General features: G+C 35.7%; 1 protein-coding gene across 1 annotated transcript in view; it reads right to left on the bottom strand.

The window, feature by feature from the left end:
* Positions 1-10,508, bottom strand: part of TANK (TRAF family member associated NFKB activator) — an 89,329-nt gene extending 78,821 nt beyond the window's left edge. The window contains exon 1 of the mRNA XM_087435289.1: positions 10,318-10,508. The gene's annotated coding sequence lies outside the window, so the exon portion shown is untranslated. The remainder of the gene's footprint in view (positions 1-10,317) is intronic.
* Between the last annotated feature and the right edge of the window lie 3,631 nt (positions 10,509-14,139).

Below are 14,139 nucleotides of genomic sequence, written 5' to 3'. Positions count from 1 at the left end.
CTCTGTCTCTATTGCTACCCCTTGTTCAAGCCACCATCAATTTGCACTTACCATACTATCTTCCTAACTGGTCTCCTCACTTTCTCTCTTGTCAAATTCTAGATGTTATTATGTTCCTGTATCACCTAAAATCACTCATTGGCCTCCTGTTACCCTTAGGTTAAAATCTAAACTCTCAGCTTGGTATAAGGCTGCTTCCCACTTCTCTAGACTCATATCCTGCCTCTTCATCCTGGTGATTTTGGGCTTCTTTCAATACTTCAAATGGTCCCTGTTCTGTCCTTTTCAGGTGTTTGCTCACGTGGTTTCCTCATCCTAGGACATGTTTCCCTCACATTTTATGTGGTCTGTTGAGGCCTTACCTGAATGGTCTGATTCTAAGCAGGGCCTCACTTGACTCCTCTCCACGTTAGAACTGTGGGCTCAGCTATGGGCTCCCATTTCACCCTGTCCTTTCCCGTTTATGACATGCATCACACTTGAAATTCCAAGGTACACATTTGAATGTTTTTGAAGTTAGGATGGTTATTACAACTGATATTAAAGAAAATTGCAACCATCAGGCTGAGGTCTAGGTGGTCATTGCCCCCACAAAGGCAAACTCAAGCTGAGATAGGCTAATGCATGCTGGTTATAAGTGAAAATTCTGAGTTAAAATTGCCTCATTCATATGTTGGTATTGCCATTTACTAATCATATGACTTTACTAACCCTGTGCCTCAGTTTCTCCATCTGTTAAATGCAGATTATAATAATACTTGCCTAAAAGATTGTGTGTGTATGTGTGTGTGTGTACAATGAGATATGAACAGGGCCTGGCCTATAGGAGGAACTCAATAAATATTAGTTAATACAGATAATTTCTGTAACTTAAGTTGGTGGTTCTACATGCAGTTGATTTTTAACTTAAATAAGTAGTCATAATTATCATTTAAAATGTCTTTAAAAGTTCACCCTAAGAAAATCTATGCATTGGATTTAATAGAAGAAGACTTTAAATCAATTGTCTTAAATATGCTCAAAGAGCTAAAGGAAAGCATGGACAAAGAAGCAAAGAAAATAAAAAAAATGATATAGGAACAAAATGATAAAATCAATAAAGAGTTAGAAATTATAGAAAGGAACCAAATAGAAGTTCTGGAGCTGAATAGTACAATAAGTAAAACAAAAAATTCACTAGAGGGGTTTGGCAGCAGATTTGAGCAGGCAGAAGAAAGAGTCAGTGAATGTGATAAGACAATTAAAGTTATCCAGTTGGAGGAGCAGAAAGAAAAAAGAATAAAGAAAAGTGGATAGAGCCTAACAGACCTGCAGAACACCATCCAATATATGCATTATGGAAGTTCTGAAGAAGTGAGAGAAAAGGAGCAGAAAAAATATTTGAAGAAATAATGGCTGAAAACTCCCCAATTTGATGAAAGACTGAGTCTTCACATTCAAGAAGCTCAATGAATTCCAGTAGGATAAACTGAAAGAGATCCACACTGAGGCACATTATAATCAAACTGTTGAGAGCCAAAGATGAGAGAATCTTGAATGCAGCAAGAAAGTAGTGACTCATTATGTACAATGGATCCTCAGTAAGATTAACAGTTAATTTCACTTTGAAATCTGGAGGCCAGAAGATAGTGGGATGACATATTTAAAATGCTAAAAAAATAGGTGTCAACCAAGAATTTTTTATCTGGCAGAACTATTCTTCAAAAATGAAGGAGAAATTAAGACATTCTGAGATAAACAAAAGCTGAGGGAGTTCATTGCTAGTAGACTTACCCTATAAGAAATGATAAAGGGAGTCCTTCAGGCTCAAATAAAAGGCCATTTGACAATAATTCAAAGCCATACAAAGAAATAAACTTTGGTAAAGGCAACTACTTATGTAAGTATAAAAGTCAGCATGATTGTATTTTTGGTTTGTAACTCCTCTTTTTATTTCTGTCATGTTTTAAAAGACAAATGCTTAAAAAAATTATAAATCTATGTTAATGGACACACAATGTATAAAGATGAAATTTGTGATTATAACAACATAAGGGAGGGAGCTAAATTGTATAGGAGCAAATAGTGTTTTGTTTTGTTTTTGCTGAGATGTTTGCCCTGAGCTAACATCTGTTGCCAATCTTCTTTTTGCTTGAGGGAGATTTTCCCTGAGCTAACAAACATCTGTGCCAATCTTCCTCTCTCTTTTTCATGTGGGTCACTGACACAGCATGGCTGCCGATGAGTGGTATAGGTCTGTGCCCAGGATTTGAACCTGGCCACCAAAGAGGAGTGTGCTGAACTTAACCACTAGGCCAGGGGTCCAGCCCCAGGAGTAAACTTTTTGTATATTATTGAGGCTAAGTTGGTATTAATTCAAATTAGATTGTTGTAAATTTAAGTTGTTGATTGTAATCCCCATGGTAACCACTAAGACAATATCTAAAAAATAATGCGTAAAAGAAAATGAGACATGTGTGTGGTGATGGATTGTAATTAGTATTTGGGTGGTGAACATGAGAACATGATGTAATCCATGCAGAAATTGAAGTATAATGATGTATACCTAAAATTCATACAATGTTATAAACCAGTGTTACTGCAATAAACAAAAACAAAACAAAACAAAAAAAAGAAAATGAGAAGGGAATAAAACAGTACACAGCAAAGAATGAATTAAACACAAAAGAAGGCAGTAATGGAGGAAATGAGGAAGAGAAAAATGGTAGAAGGCATACAGAAATCAAATAGCAAAATGTCAGAAGTGAGTCCTTCCTTATCAGTAATTACCTTAAATGTAAATGGATTAACCTCTCCAATCAAAAGGCAGGGCTTAGCAGACTGGAAACACAACATGATCAAACTATATACTGTCTACAAGAGACTTACTTTAGATCCAAAGACACAAGTAAACTGAAAGCAAAAGGATGGAAATAGATTTTCCATGCATATAGTAACCAAAAGAGAGGTGGGGTGGCTATACTAATATCAGACAAAATAGCTTTTTTGTGTGTGTGTGAGGAAGATCAGCCCTGAGCTAACATCCAATGCCAATCGTCCTCTTTTTCTGCTGAGGAAGACTGGCCCTGGGCTAACATCTGTGCCCATCTTCCTCCACTTTATATGGGACGCCGCCACAGCATGGCCTGACAATTGGTGTGTTGGTACGTGCCTGGGATCCAACCTGGGAACCCTGGGCCACCGAATCGAAGTGCTTGCACTTAACCACTTGCACCACTAGGCGGCCCCGACAAAATAGCTTTTAATTCAAAAACTGTTACAGGAGACAAAGAAGGATATTATATATTGACGAAAGAGTCATTCATCAAGAAGATATAACAATTATACACATATACATACCAAAAATAGAGCCCAAAAATATATGAAAGAAATATTGATAGAATTGAAAGGAGAAATAGTACTACAATAACAGTTGGAGACTTCACTACACCACTTTTAATAATGGATAGAAAAACAGAAGATCGAAAAGGAAATAGAGGACTTGAAACATAGTATAAACCAATTAGACCTAACAGGCACGTATCAAACACTCCACCCAACAACAGCAGAATTCACATTCTTCTCAAGTGGATATGGATCCTTCTCCAGGATACATCAAATGTTAGGGTACAAAAAAGTCTCAGTATACTTAAAAAGATTGAAATCATACAAAATATCTTCTCCAAGCAAAATGGAGTGAAGCTAGAAATAAATCACAGAAGGAAAACTGGAAAATTCACAAATATGTGCAAATTAAATAACATTCTTAAACAACCAATGAGTCAAAGAGAAAATCACAAGGGAAATTAAATTTACTTAGAGGTGAATGAAAACAAAATTGCACTGTAGGGATGCAGTGAAAGCAGTGCCCAGAGGAAAATTAATGGTAGTAAACATCTACATTAAAAAGGAAGAAAGATCTGAAATCAATAACATAACTTTGCACTTCAAGGAACTAGAAAAAGAAAAGCAAGCTAAACTCAAAGCTAGTAGAAGGAAGGAAATAATAAAGATTAGAGCAGAGATAAATGAAATAGAGAATAGGAAAACAATAGAATCAATGAAGTCAAAGTTGGTTCTTTGTAAAGATCAACAAAACTTTAGCTAGACTTATAAGAAAAAGGGAGAGAATAACAAATAACTAAAATCAGAAATGAAAATGCAGACATCACTGCCAACCAAATAGAAATGACAAGGATTATAAGAGAATACTATGAACAAATTAGATAATCTAGATGAAATGTACAAATTCTTAGAAACACACAAACTACCAAAACTGAATCTAGAGGAACTAGAGAATCTGCACAGACCTATAACAAATACAGAAATTGAATCAATAATAAAAACCCTTCCAATAAAGAAAAGTTCAGGACTAGATGGCTTCAGTGGTGAATTCTACCAAACATCTAAAGAAGAATTAACACCACTCCTTTTCAAACTCTTAAAAGAAAAAAAAAGAGGAGGAAATACTTCCTAACTCATTCTGTGAAGCCAGCGTTACTGTGATACCAAACCCAGAAAAAGACACCACAAGAAGAGAAAACTAATAACCAATATTCCTTATGGATATAGATGCAAAAATTCTCCACAAAATATGAGCAACTGAATCCAACAGCATATTTAGTGAATTATACATCATGACCAAGTGTGATTTATCCCTGGAATGCAAAGGTAGTTAAACATAAGAAAATCATTCAATGCAATACAACTTATTGTATAATAAAGGAAAAACACCCCACATGATCCTCTCCATTGATGTGGAAAAGGCATTTGACAGAATCCAACCTCTTTTCATGATAAGACTCAGAAAACTAGGAATAGAAGGGAATTTCCCAACATGGTACAGAGAATTTATGAAAAACCCATACGTAATATCATACTCAGTGGTGAAAGACTGAAAGATTTCCCCCCCGAGGTCAGGAACAAGACAAGAATGCTTTCTTTTACCACTTTTATTCAACATTGTCCTGGAAGTTCTGGTCAGAGCAATTAAACAAGAAAAAGCAATAAAAGGCATCCAAATTGGAAAGGAAGAAGTAAAAATATCTCTATTTGCAGATGACATTATCCCATATAAGGAAAATTCCAAAGAATCCATAAGAAAGCTACTACAGCTAATAAATGAATTTAGCAAAGTTGCAAGATGCAAGATCAACATTCAAAAATTGGTTGTGTTTCTAACATCATCAATGAACAATCCAAAAAGAAAGTTAAGAAAACAATTCCACTTACAATAGTGTTCAAAATAATAAAATATCCAGAAATAAATGTAACCAAAGAGGCAAAAAACTTGTACACTGAAAACTACAAAAGATTGCTGAAAGAAATTAAAGAAGACCTAAATAAATGGAAAGACATTCTGTGTTCATGAATTGGAAGAATTAATATTGTTAAGATGACAGTACTCTCCAAAATGATCTATAGATTTAATACAATCTGTATCGAAATTCCAATGCCCCCCCCTTTGTTTTCCAGAAATAGAAAAGCTGATCCTCAAGTTTACCTGGAATTGCAAGGGGCCCTGAGTAGCAAAAAGAACACTGAAAAAGAAAAACAGAATTGGAAGACTCACACTTCCCAATTTCAAAACTTACTACAAAGCTGCAGTAATCAAAACAATGTGGTACTAGCATAAGGATAGACATATAGACCACAAGAATAGAATTGAGACTCCAGAAATAAATCCTTATGTCTATGGCCAATTAATTTTTTTGATGGGGGTACCAAGACCATTCAATGGGGAAAGAATAGTCTCTTCAACCAATGATGTTGGGATTACTTATAGCCACAATCCAAAGAATGAAACTGGACCTCTACCTCACACTATATACAAAAATTAACTCAAAATGGATCAATAATCTAAAAATAAGACTATAAAACTCTAAGATAAAAACATAGAGATAAATCATCATGACCTTGAATTTGGCAATAGATTCTTAGACATAATACCAAAATCATGAATAAGAAAAGAAAAAATAAATTGGATTTTATAAAAATTTTAAAAAACTTTTGTGCATTGAAAGACATTATCAAAAGACAATCTACAGAATGGAGGAAAATATTTGAAAATTATATATTTGATAAAAGTCTAATATCCAGAATATATAAAGAACTCTTACAGCTCAACAACAAATAACCCAATTAAAAAAATGGGTAAATGACTTGGCGTTTCTCCAAGAAGAATATTCAAATGACCAACAAATACATGAAAAGATGTTCGACATCATTAGTTATTAGGGAAATGAAAATCAAAACAACAATGAAGTACCACTTCACACTCACTAGGATGGATGGCTATAACAAAAAACAAAACAAACAAAAAAATGGAAAATAACAAGTGTTGGTGAGAATGTGGAGAAATGGGGACTCTCATACAGAGCTGGTGGGAATGTAAAATGGTTCAGCCACTGTGGAAAACTATTTGGTGGTTCCTTAAAACTTTAAACAGAATTGCCATATGACTCCACAATTCCGCTGCCAGGCATGTACCCAAAAAAATGAAAACAGGTACTCAAACAAATACATGGAAATGCATGGTCATAGCAGCACTATTTACAATGGCCGAAAGGTGAAAACAACCCAACGATCTTATTCATCAATAGATAAATGGATAAACAAATTGTGGTATATATATACAATAGAATATTCTTTGGCCATAAAAAGAATGAAGTACTGATACATGCTACAACATAGATGAATCTTGAAAACATTACGCTACGTAAAAGAAGCCAGACAGAAAAAGTCACATATTGTAGGATTTCACTTACATGAAATATCCAGACTAGGTACATCCATAGAGACAGAAGAGCGATTGGTGGTTGCTAGGGGTTGAAGGGAGCAGGAAATGCAGAGCAACTGCTTAATGGGTACAGAGTTTCCTTTTGGGGTGATAAAAATGTTTTGGAATTGGATAGAGATGGTAGTTGCACAACATTGTGAATGTACTAAATGCCACTGAATTGTTCACTTCATAATGTTATGTGAATTTTACCTCAATTTTTTAAAAAGGAAAAAAATTACAAAATCTAAATACACTATGGACTGAGTTAATAAAAATGTAACAATATTAATTCCTTAATTGTAACAAATAGCATATGAATGTAAGATGTTAATGGGCAAAACTTTGCGTGGTGGGGGGAGGCAGGGTGGTATATGGATACTCTCTGTAGTGTTTGCTCAATTTTTCTCTAAATCTAAAACTGTTCCAAAAAAATAAAATCTATTAACTAAGAAAAACTTTATTGTCCTAAATAATTCTTGGATCAAAGAGGAAATAAAACTGCAATTAAAAACCATAAAATAATGATAATGCAAAAAAGACATATCAAAAGTTGTATGGTGTAGTTACAATGGTACTCAGAGAAAATTCCTAGCCTTAAATACTTCCATTACACAACAAGAAAGACTAAAGTTAAATGAACTAAGTATTCAACTCAAAAACGGAGAAAAAGAAAAGTAAAATAGTCTAAAAGGAGACAGTAAGAAAATATTAATAATGGTAAAAGCAAAAACTAATTATTTAAAAAAGAGCTAACCATGTAAATGAGACAGCCAAGAGATTAACTCTTTGACATGTTCAATCACGAGAAAAAAAGAAAAAAAAATAAACGGAAAACATTAGTAATGAAGTGGTGTTATCCACATGATGGAGATGATTAAAAAAAGTACAAAAATACTGTGTGTGCCAATACATTTGAAAAATTTTATTAAAAGGATCATTTATAAACAAAACAAATAACCTAAGCTGTCGGCAAAAATAACATAAAACCCGAATAGATCAATAACAATGGAAAACATTGGAAAGCCTTTAAGAATTACTTCCAAAAGTGGGTGCCAAGAACAAACAGTGTTTGCTCTTTAAATATTTCAAGGAACAGATAACTCCTATTAAAAATTTTTAAAACATGGAAAATTTTGGTACTTTTATCAGAAAATAAAAATACAGATTAATTTCACTTATAAATATGAAAGCAAAAATACTCAATAAATTACAGATATTTCTTTTTCAGTATACACTTTCTAATATAAATTGTATAACATTAATCAATTTGAACACACATTTTGCATACTACTGTTGCTTGTAACTGAATTGTAGTCTGCAACTAGCACTGTCATAATAGGGAGAAAGCTTTTTGCACAAAACGTAGGAACAGCTGCTTTGTTTGAGTATCTCTTTGCTCTGCCTGGATAGGGTTCCTTGGCTATGCCACATTGTTTTCATTCTTTTCTGTTAATTTCAATTCTGAACTGAATTGTGAAGCCAAAATAATAGAGGAGAGGCGTCTAAGCATGTGGATTGAAGAGAAAACGAGGAAATGTGTAGGTTTGGTTTGGTTTGTTTTGATCAAACAATTTATTATTTTAACCAGAGCAATAACAAAATATACTCTATAACTATCAATCTACCTTTATTACTGAGACATGATTTTCGATAACAGGGAATTTTTAAAAAGTGCAATTACTGTATTGTGTAACAGCAAAGCACTATGTAGTTTAAACCATATAGTTGTGTCTAATGATCCCAAAAAGACATTGAATATAGTAATGTGAGGCCTCGATACATCTTTAGTAAACTGGGCTTGGAAGTATATTTGATAGTTACTTGGTTTTTATGATAAATATATTTATCTCAAACCAACAGCCACCGTCGTTCTTAATGTTAACCACTAGGGAAATTCCCACTGAGATCAGAACAAGACAAGGTTGGCTGCTATCTCCTCTGTTGTTAAACACTGTTCTAGAAGTTCTGGCCAACATAGTGAGAAGAAAAAAAAAGAAGAGACAGAATTATATTTATATAGGCATCACATATGAATTACCTAAAATAATTCAGAACAAATACAGGATCAATACAATGGCTGGATGCAAGATAAAATTATGAAATCAGGTACTTTCCCAAATGCCAGCAGTAATTAGTTAGAAAATACAGTGGAAAGAACGTCCCTATCAAGATAGCATCCCTACCACACAAAGAAGATAAAATATACTAGAATACATTTTACAATAAACAAAGAACCTCTATGTTTCCTGAGGCCTTAATACATGGAGAGAAAGAATGTTTGCAGACACGAAAGTTCTTTACTGTAAGAATGATCATTTTCCTCAAGTTAGTGCATAATTTTCATGAAATTTCAACCAGAACTTTTTTGGAGAAATTTAACAGATTTATTTTAAATCTTCCAGCTGGCCATCTCTTTCATCGTTACAGGTATTTAAGAGAAATAACTGGACATTGCTTCAGGGCCCTAGCTGGCTGCTACCGGGAACCTCAGTCAGGTTGGCCCTGGTACACAGCCCCACGTCCCCGCCCTGCATGGAGGCAGAGTAATGTGTGCACCTGTGCACAGGTGGAAGTACACCCTGGAGGGAGTGAAGAAATGGGGTGGGAGAGCAAGGAGAAGGGAGACCTAGGAATGACTTCAAGCGTCTATGAATGACTTGGCTGGTCTGTGCCCTTGGCCAAGTCATCTTCCTTTTTTCCCCATCATTTTGTAGTTTGGATAAGACATCTCAAATACAGTTTCAATATTGTAAGAAGGCAGGGCAGTGGTAACAGAAAGCCATGGAAAAAAAAGTGATATAAAATTATGTTTAAGCCCTGGCTCTGCCACTTACTAGCTGGAAGATCCTGTGACTATTTTCTTCCAGCAGACAATAAATGGCAGCTATTAATATGACAATAGTGATAATGATTCTTGATGTTTAATCTTTTTGAACTATCAACTTTTCCTAGAATTATTCTTAAGAAAATACTACACAATCTTTAATATTTATTTTTGATAGTGAAAATAAGAGCCAATTGGTAATAGAATATGACCAGACTACTATAATTGTATAAGTTGAAATGTTCCAAGATAAGAAATGCAAATTTGTCTATAAGATTAATACTTTGCTGTAAAGAAATATTCATTAACATGTCTTTCTTAGGATATGGAAAAATACTAAACTTGAGTTAATATTTGAAGGGACACACTGGATCAGGCTGGAACTGATCTTTAAAAATTTAACCAAAAAATATGCATATATATGGTATTAGTTTACTTTTCAACCTAATAAGCTATATACTGCTTAACTTATGCCAAATACATATCTTTTAAGTCTTACATTATGTTATGAAAACCACTTATTGGAGAAGGCTTATATTCCAGATACAAACAAGAAAATCATTTCAAGTAAAGACATAAATTCTATCTTAAAAGTTGGGAAGAATCTAAAAAGATCACAATATTTTAAATTTTCCTTTAGTCTTAGCTAGGGACTCTTATTTTTTAAAGGCCAAATTTCCAACTATGACAGTGGATACAAAGGCATTATTGAATCATGTCATAAATTACTTACTTAGCAGAAGCAAGAGTGGAACAAATCTGCCACACTTCAGTTTAAGACATCCAGGCCACCTTGCTAGGTTGAGAGTTGGTAGGAATTACCAAAGTTTTGGTTACCTCTTCTCCAAGTAACAAGTCTTCCTTCACAGACTATTGCTCTTTAAAGATGTAGGCAGTTACAGAGTCTGGAAGCTTTATCTACAAGCTCTAGCAATGCTGCCCAAATCGTGAGCTCTCCCTTGTGTTGAACTGGGAACTTCCACTGAGAAATCCCCTGACTTGAAGACTTCCTTATTTGTAGCTATCAACAGCCAATCATGACAAGATATTGAAATGAAGCAAAGACTACCAGAAAATGTTCTGTAAACCACCCGTGACTGTAGCTCTGACTTCCTTTTGAAGCAAAGATACTTTACTTGAATAATTAGGGCATTTTAACAAAAATCCAGAAATTGTCAACACAAAAATATTTTTGGATTAAGCACGTTTTCATGTAAGAAAATTTAGAAGTAAGTTTGATAACTGGCTTTTTTTAGCTTTTAAGAAGTCACTTTTTGACCTAAGCAGTATATTTGTAAACAGCAGGAAAAACTAGATTTGAGTATGGTTGTCTTTGCTTCATGGCCTACAGAGGTCACTTGGATGAAGCCTAGGAATAAAGTTTATACTGGATTCCAGAGCCTGACCTCAGGTACTTAGAAGAGGTGAAGCAAAGAAGGCTCTTAAGACAGCTTTTCTCCTTGGAAACTAAGGTGCTCTGTTCATGTGGATGAGTGTATGTTCTAGCACACCAGGGAGATGCTTTACAAATGCATGTATTCTTCTCAGGCTACTTGGAGCAAAACCTCAAATTCTGCATGCAAATGGAAGGCAGCATATGCACCACAGACATTTTTCTTTGTTATAAAATTTTAGAGCTGGAAATGTCCTTAGACACCATCTGTTCCAATCTCCTTTTTATTACAGATGAGGAAACAGGAGAGGGTAAATGCTCAAAGTTACAAAGAAAGTCAGAGGCGGCACTCAGACTAAAATCTGAGTCTTTTGAATCTGAGTGCATTTCTCTTTTTACTGTATTATATTTTTGGTGTATGTCATTGAACAAGAAAAAGACTGTAACAAAAAAAAATGATTGAGAGTCTCTTTGTTCAATTCTTTCATTTGCAGATGAGGAGTCTGAGATCTTACTCTGAAGTCCCACAGTTATTAAAAGGCGTAGAATTTAGAAATTCTGAGTCTTGGTCTAGTTTCTCTTCCACTTTAAAACACTGCCCTCTCTTACATTAGTTGTTAAATGAGCGTGAGATATTGCTTCTCAGGATGAAATTGTTCTATAAAAAGGGAATAATTTTGAAAGTATCTAAAATGGTGAATAAGCTTATGATTAAAAACATTCCATATACTCATCTAACATATAATGAAGTATTAATTTCCTTCGGCACCATGTAGTTTATAATTATCTTACTGATATCAAACATTAAACTTTCTTATGTGCAATGGAAAAACGAATACTATACAGTATCACTATCTAATACTGTAAATAAAGCAAAACAAAACGAAAAAGTGAGATAGCCATTGGTGGAAGGAAAACTTTCTTCTCAAGAATTTACATTTTTGAATGAGCAGGATTTTAAAAACACAGTGTTTTAAAAAAGCAGTGTTGATGTCTTAACTGGGAAATACCCCTCTGGTCTCTGTCCCGCACCCCTTCTCTGTACTGTTTACTTTGGCATGTGAGCTTGGCTTATCCCCAAGCTCCAGCAGAACTGGCTAGTCCTGGGTATTTGGCCCCAACCTGGTCGGGCACTGCTTGCAAGAGGGTCTTGAGGCCAAGACAGAGAAGCTTATAGGTAAAGATGCTTTTTGAGGAAATTCTGTCCGAGTACATGGAATTTAAAACGAATGCCACTGACCAGTTCTGGCTCTAGGCAAAACATGTGAGACAGTTGGAAGTTTTTGTCTTTGTTGTCTCTGGTGGTTCCGTTTCCCATTCCCTCCCCCTCCTTTTTTCCTCTTAGAGTCATAAGCCATGTGACCAGGGTAGATAGAAATGCAGAGATTCCTGCAGGGGAGGAAGGAGCAAACTGGCACCAAGCCAAGACTGGCAAGGGTTAGGGTACAATGATTAGGGTAGGAGGGGTTTGGGGGTGGAGGTGGGGCTCCAAGCCCAAATGAGAGGATGGGAGGCAAAAGTCAGGGTCCCGTTCAGGCAGAGGTGAATGGCCAAGGGGTCGCTAATGAAAGAATGAAGGGATCACTACCATGGGGCCAGTCTGGGTGAAAGGCCTTCCTAAGAAGAATCACTGGAAAGCACAGTCTTCTTTGGGGACAGAGGAGGACAAGAAAGCCAGGGCTCTTCGTTGCTGACTGAGATGCAGGGACAGACTACCTCCTTCAGGACCCAGGTGCTTGCAACTCTGGCCCAGAAGCTAGTTAGGCAGCTGGCTGCATGGAGTGGGTGTTTGAGCAACTTGGTTTAGATGTTCACACGGGCACCTGCAGGATGAATCTATGTTCCAGGCATGGTATTCGTGGGAGCAGCAGAATCTTCTAGCCTCCACTTGCTGGTGGGCTGATGCTCCAGGATTTTATTGGCCCATGGCCACAGCAGGGCTGGCACCTGCGGGGATGATGGATACTCTTTTTCTGCTACCACCCCAATCTCTGTAAACTGCACTGGGGGGAGTAGCTGATATCACTAATTTGCAACTTAACATAAATTTATGCCAAAATATTGCTTCTCCAGTGGGGATACTTACATTTTATGTCTTAGAGAGTTGTAGAATTAAACATGTCCTCATCTAATGGAATTTCTATCCTCATCTAACGGAATTTCTGGCTATAGTGAGCGGGGGAAAGGGATTTGGTGGAAGTAGGGAGGAGGTAGGGAAGGAGAAATGTCCTTACCCCTCACAATTCTTCTACTTAATCTGTAACCTAAGTTAATGACTGGCCTTATATCAGTAGGGACGTGTAGTTAGCATGCTTGCTTAATTATTTATTCAATAAACATTTATTATCTATTATGTGTTAGGTTCTGTGCTGGGTGTAGGGATTATTAAAATGCTTTTTCTTGCCTTTGAGGAGCTCATGATCTTAAGGAAGAGACAGACAGGCAAGTGACATTTTCCTCTGTCTATTGCCAAAGATGAGAGCAGAGATATGTACAAGGTGCTGTGTGGGCAGAGAGGCCGTTCTCAGAGCTGGAGTGACTCACAAAGAGATGCCTAGACATCCAGGAACTAAACAAGCAAAAGGATCAAGGGTTAAAAAATTTATTTTATACTTTTTTCCATATTTTCAGTAAATTCACTCTGATTTCTTTTAGGCTAAATTTTGTGGCTTTTTGCTCATTTTCATAGCTTTATAAGTAACATTTTTCTGAAAATCTTAACTTGCTTTTTTAACATTGTAGAGGATTATTTACAGTCTTGATGATAGTTAAATAGACACCATATTAATGTTCTTGGCAGCCATCCTTAAAAAACAAGTCTCTGAGGTATACAGATAGCCTGAAAGTTAAGAAGTACCTTAGGCCTATTATTTTTGAGACTCGGAATAAAAGTAGGACCCTGCCTTCCCCAGCACTCTGCCGTTATTGTTATATAATGGCTACACATTTCTGGCTGTCAAAAGAAAGAGGACACTTAATGTTGTATGATGAAAACAAGGTTGGTATAACTAAAATCCAAAAATATCTTGACAAACTCAAGTTATAGGCTGATGCCAATATGAAATTTAACAGGAGTAATTATAAATTTCTCTAGTTACTACTCCCATCCTACATCCTCCACCATCCTACAGCCATCCACCATCCTACAAACAAACAAAAAAC

Source organism: Ceratotherium simum, chromosome 9, assembly GCF_057802395.1.
Source record: "Ceratotherium simum simum isolate JZ-2026a chromosome 9, ASM5780239v1, whole genome shotgun sequence".
NCBI classification, from domain to species: Eukaryota; Metazoa; Chordata; class Mammalia; order Perissodactyla; family Rhinocerotidae; genus Ceratotherium; species Ceratotherium simum.
This window is presented reverse-complemented; position numbering and strand designations above follow the sequence as displayed.